The sequence below is a fragment of the Peromyscus californicus genome, unplaced genomic scaffold (genome assembly GCF_007827085.1).
Source record: "Peromyscus californicus insignis strain IS unplaced genomic scaffold, ASM782708v3 Scaffold_10__1_contigs__length_136768540, whole genome shotgun sequence".
In the NCBI taxonomy this organism is placed as follows: Eukaryota; Metazoa; Chordata; class Mammalia; order Rodentia; family Cricetidae; genus Peromyscus; species Peromyscus californicus.
The window spans coordinates 42,834,596-42,856,289 of NW_026294391.1; the positions used below are offsets into that span (position 1 = coordinate 42,834,596).

Genomic DNA, 21,694 nt, shown 5'->3' on the forward strand with positions numbered 1-21,694 from the left:
TGTCTGTATTTTGTTAACTCAAAAGGATGACGATGAAGTGACTTGAGGGGCTCTCTAGAGCGAGACATATTCTTCAGGAATATGGCTTAACTTTTATCTTATTAAATTTTTCCCAAAAGAGGTATCTTCTAACTTTAAAAAACTTCTTTAATATGTTTACATCCTACTTTACAATTTTCTTCCTTTTCTAAACATTTTTTTTATTTTTATATTGAATGTATTCATATCATGACTCTCAATTACATATTTGAAACATCAATGTAAGGTACATGTTTTACTAAATAATATATAGATTTAAATATGTGTGTATATTTTTGTGGAACGTTTACTACATCAGTGTTGCTGTCAGTGCAGATTTCATTTCTGATTAAGATATTCCAGACTTACTAGTTCACCATCAAAGCTCTCACTTTTATCCATTTCCATTATGAGCTGCAATAAAGGTACTTCTTCTACGTTTGTGCATGAAGGTTTAGAACCATCTAAAAATCGCTATTATGCAATGATTCTCTGAATTACTGTTTAGGGTTCATTAACAGTCTCACAGGGATTTCTAGCACTTTCCACCTTTTTCCTAAATATTTCTCTTCTCTCTCGTGCAGCGGTTCTCAACCTGTGGGTCATACCCCATTTGTGTTCACATATCAGATATCCTGCATATAAGATATTTATATTATAATTTATAACAGTAGCAAAATTACAGTTATGAAGTAGCAACAAAGGTAATTTTATGGGTGGTCACCACAACATGAGGAACTCTATTAAAGGGTCACAGCATGAGGAAGGTTGAGAATCACTGCTTTAATGTTAAATCTAATGAAAGACATCCCTGTAGCTGTAGAAGTTAATCCTGTCATCTAAAATCACAAATAGAAAATTTGATGCTGTAATTGATCACTTCTCAGTCAGTAGATCTCTTTGCTGTTTCTCAATGAAAGTACAGAGCAATTCTATATCCTATTTACCCAGCACTCCTTTACACATTGAAGAATGATTTTGGTAATGAAAACACAAATTCTAGCCCTGGCTGTTATTAGTTATGAAGTCACGGGCAAATAATTAACCTATATAAATCTTAACTTCTCATTTATAAAATACAGTGTTTACTTAAATGATATCTAAAGCCTTTTTAAGTTATCAGAATCAACGAATTTGGTCATTTAATGGCCATGTCTAAACGTTGAATCCTAAGATCTGAATGTTTTTTTCAAGAATTTTATCTTTATTTTGAAATTTGTTAGTTTAGTTAGTTTGGTTGGCTGGGGTTCTGGCTGGTTGGTTTGCTAGAGTACAAAAGATGGAACCCCGCTCCCCCAAGCTGAGGGGTCCCCACTGGATCAGGCCCTCCGAATGGGTGAGACAGTTGATTGGCTTGATCTGTTTGGGAGGCATCCAGGCAGTGGGACCAGGTCCTGTGCTCATTGCATGAGTTGGCTGTTTGAAACCTGGGGCCTATGAGGGATTGTTTGGCTCGGCCTGGGAGGAGGGGACTAGACCTACCTGGACTGAGTCTACCAGGTTGACCTCAGTCTGTGGGGAAGGCTTTGCCCTGGAGGAGATGGGAATTGGGGGGGGGGGCTGGGGGGAAGGTGAGGGGGACGGGAGGGGGGAGAACAAGGGAATCCGTGGCTGATATGTAGAACTGAATTGTATTGCAAAATAAAAAATAAATAAATAAAATAAAATAAAATAAAAAAAAAAGATGGAACCCCAAGGTCTTACAAATACTAGACAAGCACACTAACACTGAACTGTATGGTCGGGTGCTAACATAAGCCCTTATTGCTTTAAACATGCATTTACATGCATGTATGTTTGTGATTTTTTTCTGCTCTTGAGCCTCAGACATCATCTTTCAAACCCACTACAATGTCTCTAGATAATTTTCAAGAGCTCAATTCTTCCTGGTTACATGGTAAAAGACGTAAAACAACAGACAGGAAGAAATTAGTGCAAAGGTGATTATGCAGTCCTTAAATGCCTCTGAAGTTCCTAGAATAAGAAGTCACCTCATTTTTCATAGGCATCTCTGAAACGTTATGGAGAATAGTTCTCTACATAAATAAGTTACTTACAATTAAGGATTACAAATAGAGGTCTAAAATATCAAGCTAAAATATACAGAAAATAAATATTTATAAAATATACATTATAATAAATACTTTAATGGCATTTTCATTTATTATTCATAACTATTGTCTAACATATAAGTAAAGCAAATTATTATTTTAAATTCATTTTGTTGTTGGAGAATTTCATCCACGGTTGTGATGTGTTTTGATCCAATCCGCTCCCGAGTCTCTCCCCTTCAATTCCCCACCTGTCTTTCTATCACTTTTCCCTCTCAACTTCATGTGCTTTGTTTCTAAACCCTCTGTGGCGTCTCTGGGATCACATCCTGGAAGAAAACTGACTTTCCTTTCCCATCAGCCATCAATTGCCAATAGAGTCTGGCTAGGACTTCATGACCCACCCCCACCCCCACCCCCCCCACCCCCGCTTCCATGCCAGGATTTTGGCTGATTTGATCTTGCACAGGTCATGTTCATGCAGTCACAGTTGCTATGACTTCATGACCCCGCCCCCTTCCATGCCAGGATTTTGGCCAATTCGATCTTGCACAGGTCATGTGCATGCAGTCACAGCTGCAATGACTTCATGTGCACAATGGCCACATCATGCCCAGATAATATTGTTTCTTTGTGAATGTCCACTACTATGGCTCTTGGAAACTGTCAGCCCCCTCTTCTGCAATGATAACTCAGACCTGGGTCGAGAGTGTTTGTTGCCTTTAGAGCTGAGCACCCCACAGCTAAAGCGAATTATTTTAAGTATAAGGTTCAGTGATGTTATGTTCTGGCAAAAAATAGAAACGTTCATAATCAGAGATGCTTTATTGGTCCAAAATAGCAAGATGACAATGAGTTGAAAATAAGTTGATAAGTAAAATATTCTGATTATTCTTCCCCATGCTTACCAAACCCTCCTTCTTCCCTACAAATTTTGTTTCTATATTCATGACTTTTGTTTCATGACCCAATGAGTTTAACCCACAGCCTTCTGTTTGACCCTGAGTTTGGAACTTTCTATTGAATCCTGGTGGACTTATCAGTTGGTACACAACTGAAGACAATGACTCCCCCATCCCAGAATTTGTTAGTAGCCAGACTTTGTTCAGCTGTAGGGGATCCCATGAGGCCTTCTCCAGTCCATAGAAGACTGTTGGCAGGGCCAGTCCTATGCAGCTCTGGATCCAGTAAAGGCAGGCGCTGTGAGTGCATCCCTTTCTTGTGCCTAGAAGATGGTGTTTCGCAGCCCTTCTCACTATCACAGATTCCCATTGGCAAAACCAAGTTGTGTTCTTAGCTAAATGCTTAAAAGCTTTGTATTTTCAATGGCCGATTATTCAAATAACAAGAAGTTTAAATACCAATAGAAGTTTGCATACCAATAGCACAAGACCCATGGGATTATAGAATTGGGCATTCATTCTTTAGGTGTTAAGACATTAACAAGAGTTTTGTTGTGAAGTAGAAATCAGGCAGTGTTTATGCATGTCCTGACACCAGCTTTTCATATGAACCTCCATTTTGATACTTCAGACTACATGTTTGTCTAGTTTATTAGCCTATAGCATACACCATTGTTACAGATTTCATATTCTCTCTCCCTTGGGGCTCTGTTATTTCTGCCAACACCTCAATCAGGTTATTTGATTACAGTTTTCATTGCCACTGAAAAACTAATCACCAACATTGTTCAACCTGTTACAACTGCCTTTTCTACTCTCTGCCATTTTGTAAGTTTTTGGCCTACTGTCAAACTCATGAAAATTTCAGTATAATAGCCTTTAACCAGCTGCTGCATTCTGTTAGGATTTCTTTCACCTTTTTATGTTTCATACTCCCATATGGGTAAACCAAACAGAGCCAAGAACTAGGACTCTCTTGCTTACTTAATGAGATAGAAAATTATTCTTCTGTGTTCTGGACTGTCAGAAGAATTTAGGAATCCCAAACTTGCATGCAGGATGTTCCAACATAGATGCCATAATAAAAGCATAAAAATATCGCATTGAATCAGACTGACATGGCAAGTATCCCAGGCCTCTATCCCATATGGAGGCATGAGTGGTGTTGATTGTTTGTTTGTTTGTTTTGTCAGTTAACCTAGTAATTTTCATCTCAAAAATTAGGGTGCATCATGCCCAGTTGCTAATGATGTATTGGAAAATGACTGACAGTGAAGTTTACACAAAACTCTGTAAAACTTTCGCCATGTGTTGCTTCAGTCTTATCTTAGAAATAACTCCTATGGGTATATTGAATTCAATATAAATCAAGGCATGTTTTACTTTCTCTTCAGTCTACATCCCTTGACCTCAACAAATGGCCCTAGTTAAATGGTTTGGAAATCAATGAAGACATTTATATTTACCCACTGTGGACTTTAATCTCACATCCCTTGACTAATGCTTTTTATTTCCATCTTCCTGCTTTGAGAAATGTTAATCCTTTTTAGTCTTTTAGTCTGTCCTTGAATGAAAGATCAGCTTTCCCCTTGATCATCTTGGCTGTTTTTCCCTGGATCTCATCCAGCTCTGTAATATCTTCCCTGGGATAGCATGAGTAGAACAGCCCAGATATTGGTTATTAAATTTGTTAGCACCGTCTCTAGTCTCCACTCACTCATGAAGAATGTAAATGCTATTTACTGTCCCCCATTGGTACAGAAATGGAGCAACCAATTGAGGTCATAACCTGTTCTACATGGATTAGTTCTAGCTGAAGTCTGATTTTCTGCTACTTTTCTGTATTACCAGATGAACTGATTCACCGTATATTTCTGCCAGCTGTCCCTTAGGAAGGATTGGATTTTTAGACGAGCTAGTCCTTTCCCTCCTTAAAAGATGCTGTGGTTGTTAACTATTGGGAGGAATCTGCTAATAAAACCCAGTAGTGAGCCTGCTGACTCAATCAGCAATAGTGCATTGCATTCGGTTCATTCCTAACTATTTCTGAGGTGCTTGATGGAGGAGTCAGAAATGGGGTTCTGGGGAAACTAAGTGTTAGTTATTTTTGTTTGTTTGTTTGTTGTTTATTTAACATAGAACGCTCACAAGGGAACTTATGTTCAAGTGAGTTTCCATCTTTTCCTACTGGCCCAAGTGTGTGTGTGTGTGTGTGTGTGTGTGTGTGTGTGTGTGTGTGTGTGTGTGTGTGTGTGTATGTGTGTGTGTGTGTGTGTGTGTGTGTGTGTATGTGTGTGTGTGTGTGTCTGTGTACACACGCGCGCATCGGCATATGTATGTGTGTGTGTGAGAGAGACAGAGACAGAGAGAGACACAGAGAGAGACCTTGACCTACCCTTTCACTACTTTCAATTCGGGCATGTTTCTACAGCCATTCAACATGTTTGAGTTACTCAAAACCTTCTAGTTGGTTCTTGTTTAGCAAAGAAAAGTCACCTGGCTGAAGTCAACATTTATTTCACTCAACATCTCTCATTAGCACTGCTATGTCTGATAAAATTACTGGTTTGGGTTCTGACTATCCAGTGTTCTATGACCTGTTATTACCATAGCTCCAGAAGTATGAGCATTTGATTCACTGCAGGGAATTGTGACCAACTCTCTACACCTCTCTTTTGGCAGTGGTGTTCTTCTGTATCTTGTCAATCTACGTTCTAGTTTAAGTTCATAGACTGTACTCTGATCTTAGTATTAATGTTCCCTAACTCCAGTAGTCTTTGGATCTTGACACTACCTTTCCCTCATACCGTAGTACTTCTAATTTCAACACCAGTTTTCAGGTTTCGTTTCTAATTTTTATCTTGCTACCCTAAGAATACTAGTATTCTGACATTTAGTTTGTATATTAGTTGAATCCTGGCAAAACTATTTATAGACTGTGAACACATCATGCATTGTACAGTTTTGTGTTCTTTCTGGTCGGATTCTTTTTGGGTAGATTTTCCTTCAAAGCAACTTTTACCAGCTGACATTATGTAATGGAAATGTGAAGAAAATAGTGCATCAAAGGGGCTTAAAATCTAGTTCCAATCTCTACATAAACTAGCTCTTTGTGTATTTGTGAATCACTTTAACTTTTGGCCTCAGTTTCTCCTTCTGTCATCCAAAGACTCAGAGCCACATGATATTACAGGCCATTTCCAGTCCTGACATTCACTCATTCTCTGAATGTTAGCTTTGAAATAGAAATTGTTTGTGACAGTTTTCTACACAAGTGAAAATGAATCTTCATAACACTCTTGAGGATTCTTATTGTACCATCAATCTTATCAAGATGGAAAGGACAAATGTTATTAAATTCTTTACTTAACCATTTGGCACCAATGATGATATGAAATAAATGTAAAACAGAATCGACTGTCTAATTTGAGCTGTCAGTCTTTGAGAACACTAGTAAATATCTGTGAGTAATTAAAGTTTGGACATCACTGTCAAAACCCTGATGCTCTGACTTTTCAAAAGGCTTTAGTAAAGAAAGATAACCCAGAGGTCAGTCTTCTCTGCTGTGCTTTCTCCTCCACAGTTTAATGGTTCCAAAGGTCACGTTAGTGGAGTCTCATTAAGCTCTGAAAGTACGGTAAAGGAATAGTCAGTACTGCTTAATTGATGATATAATCATGAAAACAGCTCAGGTTAAGATATTAACTGAAAAAAAGTTAATAAGATGCAAAAGTGCTATGTAGAGTATTCAGTCTGGCCTTTGGTTTTGCAGAGTTCACTGAGAGATGTAGACATTAGTCACTTTTGTGTCTCATAGGTCTATGAAAAATTCTTTGCATCCCTTTCTCATAGTTTCATAAGCCAAATTGTATAATCATAACTTAAATAAGAGACTCAACAAGATATATACTGTATCTATTTTTCTAGTGGATTATGTCACAGTACATGCTTGATAAATATTTCAAAAGTGAGTGAAATTAATGAATATATGACAGTAACTTTCTGTGCTTTTTAGCTTCCAGACTTTTTCTACCTCCTCACTTTTATGAATCATTTTCCCTCATGCTAGGCCTAGGACCCAGTGCCTAAGCAAGTTCTCTGTCACTGAGGAACACTTCTACCTTCTCTGTATCAGTTTAGATTGGTGGCTTGAATGCATCTCTCATACCCTCTAGACATAAAGTCTAATGTTTAAAAACATACTGGGTTTAAAACTTTTTTGTTATTTTGTCATTATTTTATTTTATATATATGAGAATTTTGTCTGTCTGTATGTTCATGTACTGTTTGTGCCTCTTTCTGTCAAGGTCTGAAGAGGGTGAACTACTATTTAAGTGCTAGAAGCCAAACCGGTCCTCTAGAAGAGTATCAATTATACTTTGTACAACTGAGCCATGTCTCCATCTCCCTATGCTACAATTTTTGTTGAGTTTCTCTTTCCTCATGTTGCTTGATGCATAGGAAATGACACATAACAGATACATCTGATTCATACATATCGAAAGCTGAATTCTTGCATGTATAAATTCTTCAATTCTATTCCTAGCACTACCCAAACTGGAATCCCATAGTCTGTCTTTCTTTATCTACTAGTATGATTTGACATTTCACTTAGTCCATCTGAGCCTGGGTTTCCCCTTAAACACAAGGAAATAGCATGGAGCAAGGAGCAAGGAGCAAAGTCCCACACCCTAGCTGAGGAGATGTTGACAACTGATATTGGCTCAGAGAGAAAAAGAGTCTATTTTCTTTAAGGGTGTGATATCTGGTGGGTCAACCATGCTCAGTGAAAGCCACACATCCAGGAGTATATGGGCAGAAGAAAGTATATTCTATGGATTTTCAAAGAAGGAGGAGGAAGAACAAAGGAAGAATATATCAAGGAGGAGTGAGGAGAGAGGGTGAATACATTAAAACTCATTATGCGTTCTACCATATTCTCAAAGTACTAATAAAATGAGAAAAAATAGGGGTGTAGAAGTAATTACTGAGATCTCTCTGAGTCTTGGCTTTGTTTAAAAAAAAATAGGGTCTTTTGTTTTTCCTAAATACTATTTATTAATCCTCTTCTCTTTCCTGGTGATCAATGCTACTTAACATTTATGATACAGCACGTTTCACTGAGCATTGTGTGTAGGATCTACTTTGTGAGCTAGGAATTTGATAGCCATAGTCTTAAGAAAATGTCATACATTGTAAGGTTTTAGTTTATAGAAGGATGCTGAAAGTCTATATATGTAGTTCTTCAAAGTGAATATATATATATATATATATATATATATACACATGTGTGTGTATACATCATATATATGCTATAGTAACTACAGTTAAAACATATGTGTAGGCTTTTAAAAACCCTTAATTATAATATATATATATATATATATATATATATATATATATATATAGCTTAATATACATAGTACATCACACAAAACTTGTAAGTAGCTTTTCTCATCTCCTTTCAAACTAAACCTAGTATTAGGATTTGGGGGAATGCTTAGAGAGATGCACCCAGGGTGAGCTACATATTTGGAATTTTTCTAGGAACCAAATATAATCATGTTCAAATTAGTTTATTTTAATTTTAAGAGTTCCCATCCAGTTTGAGATATGTGCAAAGTCTCAAACATTCCTGAGCTTCTCCTAGGCATTTCTGATTGCCTCTTATCCTGTCCCCCTGGGAAGAAGCATCCTGTTCCCTTCACAAAGGGCAGCAGCCCAGACAACATTTTAAAATAACTTAATAACCCTGAACTGCCTCTCCCCTTCAGATAATTTTCTTATAGCATTAGGCCTTTGAACACTGACCTGGATACAGAAAATGTCCGTTTCTCAGCAGTAAAATTTCAAATCCTATTCACTCCACCTCTCCTTCCAGGAGATGGAGTGGGTAAAGTGGGGGTAGACAGAGCATGTATTTATTCTCCCCCCTCACTTCCTCATACCCTGCATATGTGCATACCTTTCTTCATAAAAAATATACTATTAGAGCATTGTATAAATCAGCACTATCACATTGAAAATTTTAAAATCCTTGTACAAAAGACAAAAACAAATCTGCTTGCCTTGTCAGCAATCTGAAAGGCTCCTAACTACAGGTCTTAAATGAAGTTTAGCTCACTGTCAGCATCAGCAAATGATCACATCTTTTGTGATTTCATTAACTACTGGGTGAATGAAACTGAGAAGCGTCAGTCCTTTTTCTGAAACTTTCAAGTGTTTTTTCTGTTTTTCTTTCTCAGCTTCTCCACTTCCAGTTTAGTCCCCAAAGCCACTGGATATCAGATAGTCAGCACAAAGTATAATTTTTTCACTTGCTCCTTTGTTGGTTTAGAATGAAGTTTTGTTTTCACTTTTGGTCATTTTTTCTTCTTATAAAGCTTTCTGTAAACAGATGTTTTTCATAGCCATGGTCCATATAATCTCTTATACAGAAAGAAAATCCAAGTTAATATGTACTTCCTGTATGCTAAATGGTTGATTAAGGCCCTCATCTGTACAATGAAGCACTTAGTTGCCTTTATTTTGAATCCTTATCACAGCCTGTTGATATTTGATAATGAAGAAACAACTGGAGAAAAAATAATTTGATTACTTACCGGGCGATGGTGGCACATGCCTTTAATCCCAGCACTCAGGAGGCAGAGTCAGGTGGATCTCTGTAAGTTTGAGGCCGGCCTGGTCTACAGAGTGAGATCCAGGACAGGCACCAAAACTACACAGAGAAACCCTGTCTCAAAAAAAAAGATTAATGGGTAGAGATCTGATATTTAAAATCATCACCACTGTCATTGCATGCCTGTTCTTCCTGTACATTTCAGCTCTTAGTCCTATGTATGGAAAACTGGCTCTTAGGATAACCAAATGTGGCCAGTCTCCCATTGGGATGCACCACCTTAGACGTCACCCCATAACCCTATTGGTCCTTCTTTGTAATGCTGGTAGTTTTTTTGGGGGGGTTACCTACACAATCAGATCCTTCTGTCACCACCGTCTTGTGAAGATCACTGGATACTCTTTGTAGCTTTGGAGAATAAAGGATGGGATAAAAGCATTGTCAGTCCTAATATAAGCATGTTGATGTGCACTTATGCTGAAAACACCAAAAGACTTTGGAGTTACATCCCACTACTTCTTTTCAGAGCTTTGATAATGAAGAAACAACTGGAGAAAAAATAATTTGATTACTTACCGGGCGATGGTGGCACATGCCTTTAATCCCAGCACTCAGGAGGCAGAGTCAGGTGGATTAGGGCTAAGACAAGTAACCTAATAGATATCCTAGAATGCATTTCATTTCATATTCTCAACTGTAAGTCTATCTGAACAACTCTACACTTGATCCTATCCTTAAAGTTGACACCATTCCCACTTTCCAGATAAAATAAAGTCAGGTCCTGGTCAAATTCCCATATAAGACAAATGCATATGGCCTGGCACCAACAATAGTCATAATGTCCCTAAGCATTGAGCTTTGTGTTACCCTTTATGTTACTCATGGAGGAAAAATATTTCTTATACAATAACTCAAATTCATCAAGACATTTGGGCAACTAATATGGTGTATGTGGGGGTACATGTGTCTTATACACATTTTATACACGTATATGGAGGGTATTATACAAACCCCATGCATGAAAAGAGGCCAAGAAAGGATGTCAGCTGCCTTGTCACTCTCCCCTTAATTTCTTGAGACAAACATCTTTTACTGAATCTGGAACTGACAGACAGCAAGTTCCAATGGGCCACCTATCTTTGCCCTTTCAGAGCACTGGAGTTATATGTGTGTGTAGCCATGTCCAGCTTTTTATATGGATACTGGGGATTTGAACTCAGATCCTTAGGGCTGCATAGCAAGTGATTATTACCCACTCAGCCATTTCTCCAGCCTAAGTAATATGTTTCTGAAGATAATGTGTTAGCCAAAAAGGTTAATAAAAATCTTTCTGAATATATAATCACTGCATGCTAATCTAAAAGTATTCTATCACATATAGGAATAGACTCATTACATTTCCCCCACTCTTCTATTTATGCTTTAGGAAGTTTTCTGCCAATGGAAAAAAATAAAAAATGAATCAAATAATAGACTAGAGTGAACTATAGATGGAGCAGGAGAAGCTGAGATGTGCAGGCACAGCAAAAGTCAATATGAAAATACCTTCATAGCTACAATTAAAAGATGAGAATTGTGACTATTTTATTCATGTGTACATATGTACATATAAATGGAAATGGGGGAGAGAGGGAGTTATTAATAGTCATTTTGTGGTTCATTTCCTGGGCAATGTCAGAGGAGTGAACGACCTTAACAGACTAGCTTATAAACATGCTAATACTTCCCAGACCTGCTTGTTAATCTTGTTAGTAGCATTTAAGTGCCAGAAAGACACTTGAAAGTCTCTATAAAATGTTTTAGTAGGATATACTGGTCTGCCTGGGTTGTTTATTGTAAATAGGGTCTGCCTGGGCTGTTTATTGTAAATAGGCTTAGAAGTCATAAAATTATGAACATAGTCACAGAAGCAGTTTCCAGCTTTTTGACACTGAAATGCCTTCTTTTGAATGTCCATGTTTCTGTAAGAAAGTTTAAAACATGCATCTGATGATATGCAGTGAGAACACATCATAGAGATTATAATTGACATTTTAGAGTGACATGTCTGACACTCTGGGGAAGAGTTTTTTATCTGTACTTAGTGCTTCTCTATAATCCCTTGAATCATTATTACAGATTGGTATTAGATAAGAATCAATGATTTGTACAAGTCCAGTCTGAAATCTAAGGTGTACTTATACAGTATATGCTTTAATGTGAGAGAGTTCCTTTCAATTAGAGAAAGAAAAGAAAAGTAAGATGAATGGGGCAACTTACTTGCCCTTTATATGTCATGTCCAGTTCTAGAAAATCAAAGGTCTACAAAAAGTGCAGAGTCAAGATTAGAAAGGGTTTTAACAGTTATAGTCGAATGCACATATGTACATACACACACACATACACATACACACACATACACACACACTCTCTCTCTTGAGAGAGAGAGTGAGAGAGAGAGAGAGAGAGAGAGAGAGAGAGAGAGAGAGAGAGAGAGAGAGATGAAAGTTATTTTAGCAAAGACTGATATAATCCCCTTTCTAATACCCTGAGCCACCTCTCCAGTTTAATTCTGGAAATATTTTGGTAGTTTCAGATCTCTTCTCTTTCAATTAAGTTTGATTCTCCAGGAAAGTACTTAGGTCATATGCATTTTCCTATCATTGTTAGTACTTGGTATATAATATGTCACATATAAAATTATAATAAATGCTAATGGCTAATCACTGAAAATTGAGCTACAGTCCTAACAGCTATTCTTATAAAGAAATAGAAAGTGTCAGATTAGAAAAGTTCCATAAAAATATTGTGTTTTTTTTTTTTTTTGAAACATGCTCTTACTATGTAGCTTTTGCTGTCCTAGAACTCTGTGTAAACCAGTCTGGTTTTGAACTCACAGACATCTGCCTATCTCTGCCTCCTGAGTGCTGGCATTACAGGCATTTGCTACCATGCTCAACTACTATAAACTATTTTTACTCTTGGGACTGCTGAGGTGCCTCAATGGGTAAAGATGCACGAGGATGCAAGCTTAATGCCCTGAGTTGGAGACCTGGAACCTTTGGAAGAGTGGAAGGCAAGAACTGACTCCACAAAGTTGTCTTCTGACCTCCACATGCACATCTTGATATGGATGCAACACAAACACACACACACACACACACACACACACACACACACACACACACACACAGAGAGAGAGAGAGAGAGAGAGAGAATAAATAAAAGTTAAAAAATAAATAATTTTATTATAAATAATTCCACTGGGATTAGTAATGATCAAAATAAATTTTAGAAGCAATGTCAATCCATTAATCCATTGGTCCATTCATTTATTGTGTTCAGTTGGTTGCGACCAAAAAACAAAATTAATTGATTGGGCTGGTTGCACTATCATATAAATGAGAAATTTTTTTTTTTTTTTTTTTTTTTTTGGAAATGAGAAATTTTTAAAGCTACTGTTTTCTGGGGCTGAAGAGATGGCTCAGTGGATAAGAGGCACTACTGCTCTTCCAGAGAACCAGGGTTTGTTTTCCAGAACCCATAGGGCAGCTTACAACTATCCCTAACTCCAGTTCAAGGGGATCCTACACCCTCTTCTGAACATGGAGGGCAGGAGGCACACACTGCACAGACCCAGATACAAATAAAACGCTCGTGCACATAAAAAATTAAAATGCAAAAAAGAAGTTATTGTTTTAGAGAAAGAAATGTGATCACATAGCAGTTTCAAGTGCCAAAACTGTTGTGAGAACTTCTTAGAAAACCATCTTCCAGTCCTCCTTGTATATCAAAACTCACAGGCTATTTTCAGAAGCCAAAGTTGTTTGGTGAGAGTGTGCATGTCTGAATCTTAATGTTCAAAGACTGTGACACAAGTTGGAGTGAAGAAGGTGGAAAAATACCAGACATGCAATGGGGCAGAGCCATGTTGGCATCCAGTTAGGAAGAAAACACGTCAAATGTGTCATTCAATTATTCCCAACTTATTCTCTTGCCTGTCTCTGTTAATATTAGTTGTCATTATCAAACATACAGAAATTTAATTAATTTCATAAGTACCTAAATATTGAAAAAATAGTCTTTTATCAAATACATTTTTATGGAGCCCTCGGGAGTGTTTATCATTTATAGAGGCAACAGTCATCTAATGGCATCTTTTTTAAATAGCTTATATTATAAAGGACCTTAGTGCTATTTATCTAACTCATACTTTACATATTTTTAGTCACTAGGCCATTTTTTTACTGTGCACATTGCAAAATAGCAAAAGACATCTTTACAATGCTCAGCCTCATTCATTAAACAAAATTAGCAATTATATTCCACATTCTTGAATATATTGCTTTAGAAACTGCATAAGCTGAAAGAGAGCATGTCAATGGAAAGGCAGAAGTTTGATTGTTCTTGACTGGCTGGTAGATTGGAAGCATACTAATCATGTCTGTACTTGTGAACTGGGAAAAATTAACATGGGAGAAGGGAGAAAACATGCCAAACTACAAAGTTGGTTTTCCTAAGAAGTTATCTGACTGTGACTTTAGCAGAGGGCTCAGACATAGACTGTTTTCTGTAAATTAAAAGCTAAAAGCCCTGATGTCCAACAGAATGTACAAAAGAGCTCCTTCCAAAGGCTCTTAGATGAGCAGAGGAATGCGGAATACAATGTGACATTTTAGACAATAGTTTTACAGTAGCTTCTCTGGCCAAAAATTTATAGAATTAATTCACTAAAGCATCAGGAAAAGAAACATAAACATGAATTTTTTCAATTAAAAACATTGAACAAGAATAGAAAAATCCCTCAGCAGCTCAGTAGTGCTTGGGGAAACCGGAATCTGAAACTAGCAATACTTTTGTCCCAAACCAGGCTTTGACTTCTGGGCCACTAACCAGCTCCCAAATCATGACCCAGAGACTTACTAGTTTTTAGTGCTCGGCCTAGCTTAGGTATGTTTCTGGCTAGCTCTTTTAACTTCAGTTAACCTGTTTCTCTGTATCTACCTTTTGCCTCTGAGCTTATTCCCTTTCTTCTGTACCTCTTACTTTTGCTTCTCTACGTCTGGCTGGCTGGTGGCCACCTGACTTCTTGCCCCAGGCATGTCCCTTGTTCTCTCCTCCTTCTTCTTTCATTCATCTCTTCTCACAAACCTAGATTTCTCCTTCTATTTCTTCTCTCTGCCGGCCAGCCTCATCTATTCTTTATCCTGCCTAGCTATTGGCCATTCAGGTTTTTATTAGACCAATCAGGTGCCTTAGGCAAGCAAGGTGAAACAAATGTAACACATCTTTTCATAACTAAACAACAGCCTTACATCATTAAACAAATGCAGCATAAACACAAGTAACACACCTTTACATAGTTAAAGTAATATTCTAAAACACCAAACCCTTCTAGTTCTGTATTGAAGAAATATTTTAACAGGCCAGCTTTCTAAAGAATAGAGAGAAAGCTGGGCATAGTCATGCACTCCTTTAATCCTAGCAGTCAGGAAGGAGACGAAGGTGGTTCTCTTTGAGTCCAAGGCCAGCCTGGTCTACAAATAGTAAGTTCCAGGACAGTCAGGCTTATATCACAGACACTGTCTCAAAACAAAACAAGGCAGAAAAACAACAATAGAAGAATAAAGGGTGGAAAGGACTACTTATGGCTGGTGAATAAATTTCTCAATTTGATACCTTTATTCAGACAATCCTGCTTGTTTGTAACATCTTTTGCTGAAATTATCCACAGAATTTTATCAACTTAGATTTTTGTACTTTGTTTGCCCTTTTCTAAATGTTTGTATTATAAAAAAGAAAATAGAAAACCAGTAATATGATTACAAGGATTATTAAGCAATAACAGTAGATATAATAAACATTATTGTTATATAGAGTGATAACATATCATAAAAATCTATGATAAATTTAATGGATAATACAAAATACAATACCAAATATACATAATGTTTACACTAATTTTACTGCTCTATCACCTTCTATATGCTATGAAATAAGGACGAATGATACTGACAAGATGGTACCACATATGCAACCAGAATATATATAAATATCTCTTAAAAGTTGTTCCTTATAAAACTAGACATAACCTCAGTTTTTAGTGTTTGACAGCTAATTCTATTCAAGCCACCACTAGAATATTCTAAGTTCTTTGATTAAATATTGTAACAAACATATTTTCCAAATTTCCATATTTCATGTGGTCTTTTCAAAGAAGTCCATCTTTTAAAGGTTTGATCTGCTTAGGACTTCCCTTGATACTGTGTTAAGGTAGTCCAAGGATATACAGCCATAAATAGCAACCATTTGGCAGACAATAGATCTTGTTTTTTTATGACTGTTTTTTGGTTTTAATTTATTTAACTTTATTTTATGTGCATTTGTGTGAAGGTGTCAGATCCCCAGAATTGAAGTTACAGACAGTTGTGAGCCACCATGTGGGTGCTGACAATTGAGCCCTGATCCTCTGAAAGAGCAGCCAGTGCTCTTAATGGCTAAGCTACCTCTCCAGCCCCAGTGTGACTTGTTTTGAATGTGGAAAAATGATGTGCACTTGTTGTCAAATGTTACTTTTAATTTTTTCACAACTAATCAAAGTATATCTGATAGATATTTTTTAAAAAGTTGTGGAAGTTCAATCCTGATTTTTTTCCAGAACCCCAGAGAGGAAATGATCTTTTTATTACTTCTTACCTATATCCTGAAAATTCAACCACATCTCATGATATCCATTGCTATTATTGTCTAGATTTAATCTACTATCACTGATATGCCAATTTCTAACTGATCTCCCTAATTCCATTATGGTTTTCTGATTGCCTGGCTCAACATACATGTTCTCCCATGTGTGTTCTCCACATAGGACTCAATTAATTCTTGTCTGTTTATTGTTCTATAACAAACCACCAGCATAAAACAAGACAAAAAGAAAAGTTCCACAAAAGGTATACAAAAGTATACCTAGGGCTTTGGGATTACAAAAAAAAAATGAAAAAGGCCCTTTTAGCAAGTTTTTACTCGTTTCTTTTTTTTTCCACAAGTAAATGCATTAATTGATTATTGAATTATTTAACCAACTATATTTATTTGGAATATCTGTTGTACTTGGCATCAGAGATCTGTACTGCTACTCCCGCACTCCAAGAACAGCCCCAGTTCTCTTAGTAGAAGAAATATTCATGAGACAAATAGACCCTGGAGCCTAAAATGAGCTCTTAAAGGGAATTGTCTTTAGCTAGTCTGGGAAGGAAAACACGATATGTTTTGTAGAGAATGAAAATGATCATTCAGAATGTTTAACTTACAATAAGATGAATGGAAACAATCTTCAGAAAAGGAATTAAACATTTTTAAAAGATGCTAAATGTCATCCATCACTAGAGAAACATAAATCAAAGCTACATGAAGAAGGGCTGATGCTATAGTTAACTGGCAGTGTGCACTTAGTACGCACACTGTCCTGGGTTTGATCCTTCAGGACATGTACGAACAAAACTAAAAGCTTTCCCATGATGAGATACCACAGTACATCCCTTAGGGTGGCTATAACAAAAAAAAATGTGGAAAAAATACTGGTGACGATGTCTACAAATTGGAATCTTTGTGCATTCTGCTAGAAATGAGAATTGAAATAACACTGTGGGAAACAATTTGGTGGTTATTCACAACATTAAACATAAAATTGTCATATGATCAAGCAATTTTACTTTTAAATATACACCCAAAAGAATGGAAAGAGGGAACTCAAACAGATACTTACATACCAGCATTCAAAGAGTCATTATTCACAATAGAACAAAGTGGAAACCCAACTGTTTGTGACCATATAATTGGATAAACAAAGTGTGGTTTCTACACACAATAAAATATTATTTATCCTTAAATTTTAATTTAATTCTAATATATAGCATACTTGAAATTTGAAGACAGTTTGCTAAGAAAAATATGTCACATATAAGAGGATAAATATTCTAAGATTCCATTCATGTGAGGTACCTAGATAGTCATATTCAAAGATTGAAAGCAGATTCATAGCTACCTAGGGCTTGGATGAGGGATTTGAAGTAGAGAGTCATATAGTGTGATGAATAGTTTCTGTTAGAGTTGATGAAAACCTTGAGGAAATGGATACTGAATTGTACACTTTATGATTAAAATGATAAATTTAATGTGGGGTGCTGCTACATGGGTATAGTGGCACACATCTGTAATCACAACAGTCCAGAGGCTGGAGCAAGATGATCACGAGTTTCATGATCCTGGGTTACATAGCAACACACTACCTCAAAAAAACAAATCAATGAAATTGTGGTATAGATTTCATATTATTTAAATAAAAGTCAAAATAGTAAATTCTGGATTTATTTACTTCTGTGTGAAAGGTGTATTGATGTCTATGAACAAGATACAGGAATTATCATTTCTTCTTAGACAAGAATTTTTTCTGTGCTTTCACACCTGTTATGATTTGCTTTCTTGAATTGGCCTATAATATGTGAGTACAATTCTGTGGTAGAGATTAATTAGTATATTTGTGAACCATTCTCAAATGTTAAAATGAAAGCATAAAACTACAAAGTGCATTATTATTCATTAAAGAGATACAGTTTACAAGGTTGTCTCAGATCAGTATGGAAACATAAATGACCAATTTCACCCATAATTAGCCAATTTGGCATGAAATTATGTTTTACTTGCTATATTTTGTCGTATCTTAGTCATATTTTTTAAATGAATGGCTTTTTGCTATCGTTTTCACAGCTTCTCACAAATGGTAAAATGCCTTTTAACTATAACACACTTAAATGGTTGAAGTGTCTTTGCCTGAGAAAAACTTTCAAGGAGTTATCTAAAGATATGCTTTTGACTGATTGAAAATTTCATAGTTATTTGTGTACTATAAATATGAGAACCAAACAGTATGTTAGATATAGAAGATGCATTTGGTTAATGCCTAGGATATCATCACCAAAGTGTAGCAAAGAATAGATAATGGAGCTAATACTAAGGATGAATAAGTATTAATATCAACCTCAAAAAGAAAGGTCATATATTAAGGAATTTTAGTAGGAAGAAATGGATCAATACAAGGGGCTAAAAAGAATGGTGTGAGTAGTACTAGAGAGCAGAAAACTCATAAAGCTTTCTTGATGAGGCAAATGAATTGAATGGGAGCCCAGGCAAACAAACACTAGAAGGTTTTTTATGAAAGCCAGGTGAAAGGTGATGGTCCTCAAACCAAGATGGTATTGTCATATAGATAAAGAGGATGACTCAGTTTGGAGAGACATTTTTAAAGCTTATTATTAATTATTATTATTTATTATTATTATTAGCAGTATATGGTGTGGGGGGACAGAACCTGTCACAGTATACATGTGGAGGTCAGAGGACATCTTTATGGAGTTGGTTCTCTCTGTCTACCTATACATGGGTTCCAGGTATCAAGCTAGGTTCCCAGACTTCTCCAGCAAGTACCTTTACCCTATGAGCCATTGCTCCAGATCCTTGGGAGACATTTTGAAGTTAAAATTCCTTAGGGCTTGAGCGTAAATAACGTGAAAGATAATGTAAACAAAAAGAAAAACATGCAAAAATCATATCTAGATTTCTGGGCAATGGATACTTACTGATTCTCCCCAGAAAGAGGGGGGACTCAGAATAAACAAATTTGAAGTGGTGATTCAGTTGTGTATTTCTGAAGCAGCGATGATTTATGACATGCAATAATCACTATCAAGAAAAAATAGGGTCTGGTTTGAAGTTGTTAATTCAGGTATTAGTTTTGTATAACTAGCAACTGTCACCATGGATGTTGAGAGGGTAAATTTTAAAGTTCTCTCCCCTTTAAAATACAGGTGCTGTGTTAAAAATAAAGATGAACATTTTGTATTTGTGTGTGTGCAGATATATACGCCCATGCACATGCAGAGACCAGAACAGGACATTAGAGTTGCTCTGCTCTGTCACTCCCCCACCTCATTTCTTTGAGACAGTGTCTCTTACTGAACTTGGAGCTAGGCTAGCAGCCAGCAAGTCTCAGTTACTGGCCCACAAAGCACTGGGTTTGCAGGGGTATATATGTGGTCTTCCTTGAAAAACCATCTTCTAAGCTCAAATAAAATTTAATTTCAAAAATAAAAATTTAAGAACCTGGAAAGATATGCACCAAAATTAACACAGTGGTTATAGTGTAGCAAAGCAGACTCGAAGACATCTGGATTCCATCTTCATCATCTATTCAGCAGTGATTAAAATAATTTTAACCATTGCTAATTCTGTGTTATGAGAAAAAGATATTTACCACAATTTACCATGTTGTACTCTCTATTTTTTTTCTTCATTTCTTCACGCTCTTGATCCAGAACAAATGTTTATAAATACATTCTGATAAACAGCTGGATGTCACTGGCCCCTTAAATACCTTACCCTACCTTGGTGGTTTATCAGGTATCTTCTTTGAATGATATCTTTGTTTAAGAATGCTTTATACTTCATCAGCATAATGGTACCAAGTTGCAGCTTAATTGGAAAAGGAGCTGGAGGGCTGGTGAGGTGGCTCAACCTGTAAAGGTGCTTGGTGCCCAGTGGTGCAAGCCTGATGACCTGTGCTGGGTCCCTGGAATCCATATAAAGGGGGAAGGTGAGAAACATTTTCACATAGTTATTCTATGACCTCTACATGTGAGCCATGGCTCACTTGCCTATAGACGAATTTCTAAACAGTCTTATTAAATAAGAAACACAGAGCCAAATATAGGGGTAATAGCCGAAGAGATCAGAGAAATAGCGAATAGCGACTGGCTAACCTTAGCTTACCATTACACCATAGCGTCCCAAGAGAGAGCTTCTTCCTGTCTAACCTGCGCTTTTATTGCCTTCCTGTTCTGCCTTCTCATTGGCTCTAAGCCCAGCCATATCACTTCCTGGTCACTGCCTGTCTGTACAGACCTCCAGGTCTCTATGGTTGGTACTGGGATTAAAGTGGTGTGTCACCACACTTAGCTGTGTCCTTGACCACACAGAGACTCTGCCTGCCATGTGATTGGATTAAGGGCATGTGCTACCACCACCTGACTTCTGTTTATGGCTCACTATGACCTCTGATCTCCAGGCAAACTTTATTTATTAACATGCAAATAAAATATCACCACACTTGCACCACATTGTACACACATACACAATAGTAACAATAATAATTGTTATAATATAATAGTAGTAATAATAAGATTATTAAAACTGAAAAAAAGATGAAGATTCTTGTTTTTGTTTTTTATGTGTATGAGTGTTTTGCCAGCATGTATATATGTGCACCGTGTGATGCCTGGTGCCCATGGTGGTCAGAAGAAGGCATTGGATCCCCTGGAACTGAAGTTACAAATGGTTGTGAACTACCATGTGGTTACCTGGAATCGAACCCGGGTCCTCTGAAATAGTGAAATGTGCCCTAACCACTGAGACATCTCTCCAGTCCCTAAAAAAAGATACTTTAAAAAATACCTGTTAGGGTGGGCCAACCCAAGGCCTGGCTGTATGCCTGGGTGGTAGCTGAGCTGGTCAGTCCAGGCCACTGGGGCCACTTACCTCAGACAAGGGGTCAGAGTCAGCTCCTCTACACCCTTTCCCTCAGGGTCAGTTCACTTTCATCTATGGTGAGGGGTTGGACCATCTCTCCAGAGTGCAGCAGCCATCTCTAGGACCTGATGGAGCTCATGAAGGGACTGGTCCTGTGGAACAATAACCTCAGGATCTCTAAGACTCAGGGTGGCCACAGGCTATCCCAGAGGAGTTCTGGTGAGGATCCAGTGATGATGGTGTGTCAGAAACCAGAGACCTTGAACCAGACCAGTGACTCATTACAATGAACTTTTGCTAGTAAAGCTGATAGGACAAAGGGGTATACTATATGACACACTGAGGTCCCCAATGCCACAAGGATGAATGAAGAGGTGTTGCAGAGTCAGGAAAAGAGAAGTAAAGAGATATTTTTCTTTTTTCTTTTTTTGGTTTGTTTTGTTCTTGTTTTTGTTTGTTTGTGTGCTTGCTTTGTTTTGTTTTCTTTTGTGGGGGAATGCTGCAGAGGTGAGGGGAGGATATGAGGGGGACCAGTAGGTGAGCAGAAT

General features: G+C 37.1%; 1 protein-coding gene across 11 annotated transcripts in view; it reads left to right on the forward strand.

The window, feature by feature from the left end:
- The window catches only part of Dmd (dystrophin), a 2,242,690-nt gene that overhangs the window by 2,029,184 nt on the left and 191,812 nt on the right, over positions 1–21,694 (forward strand). The window lies entirely within an intron of this gene.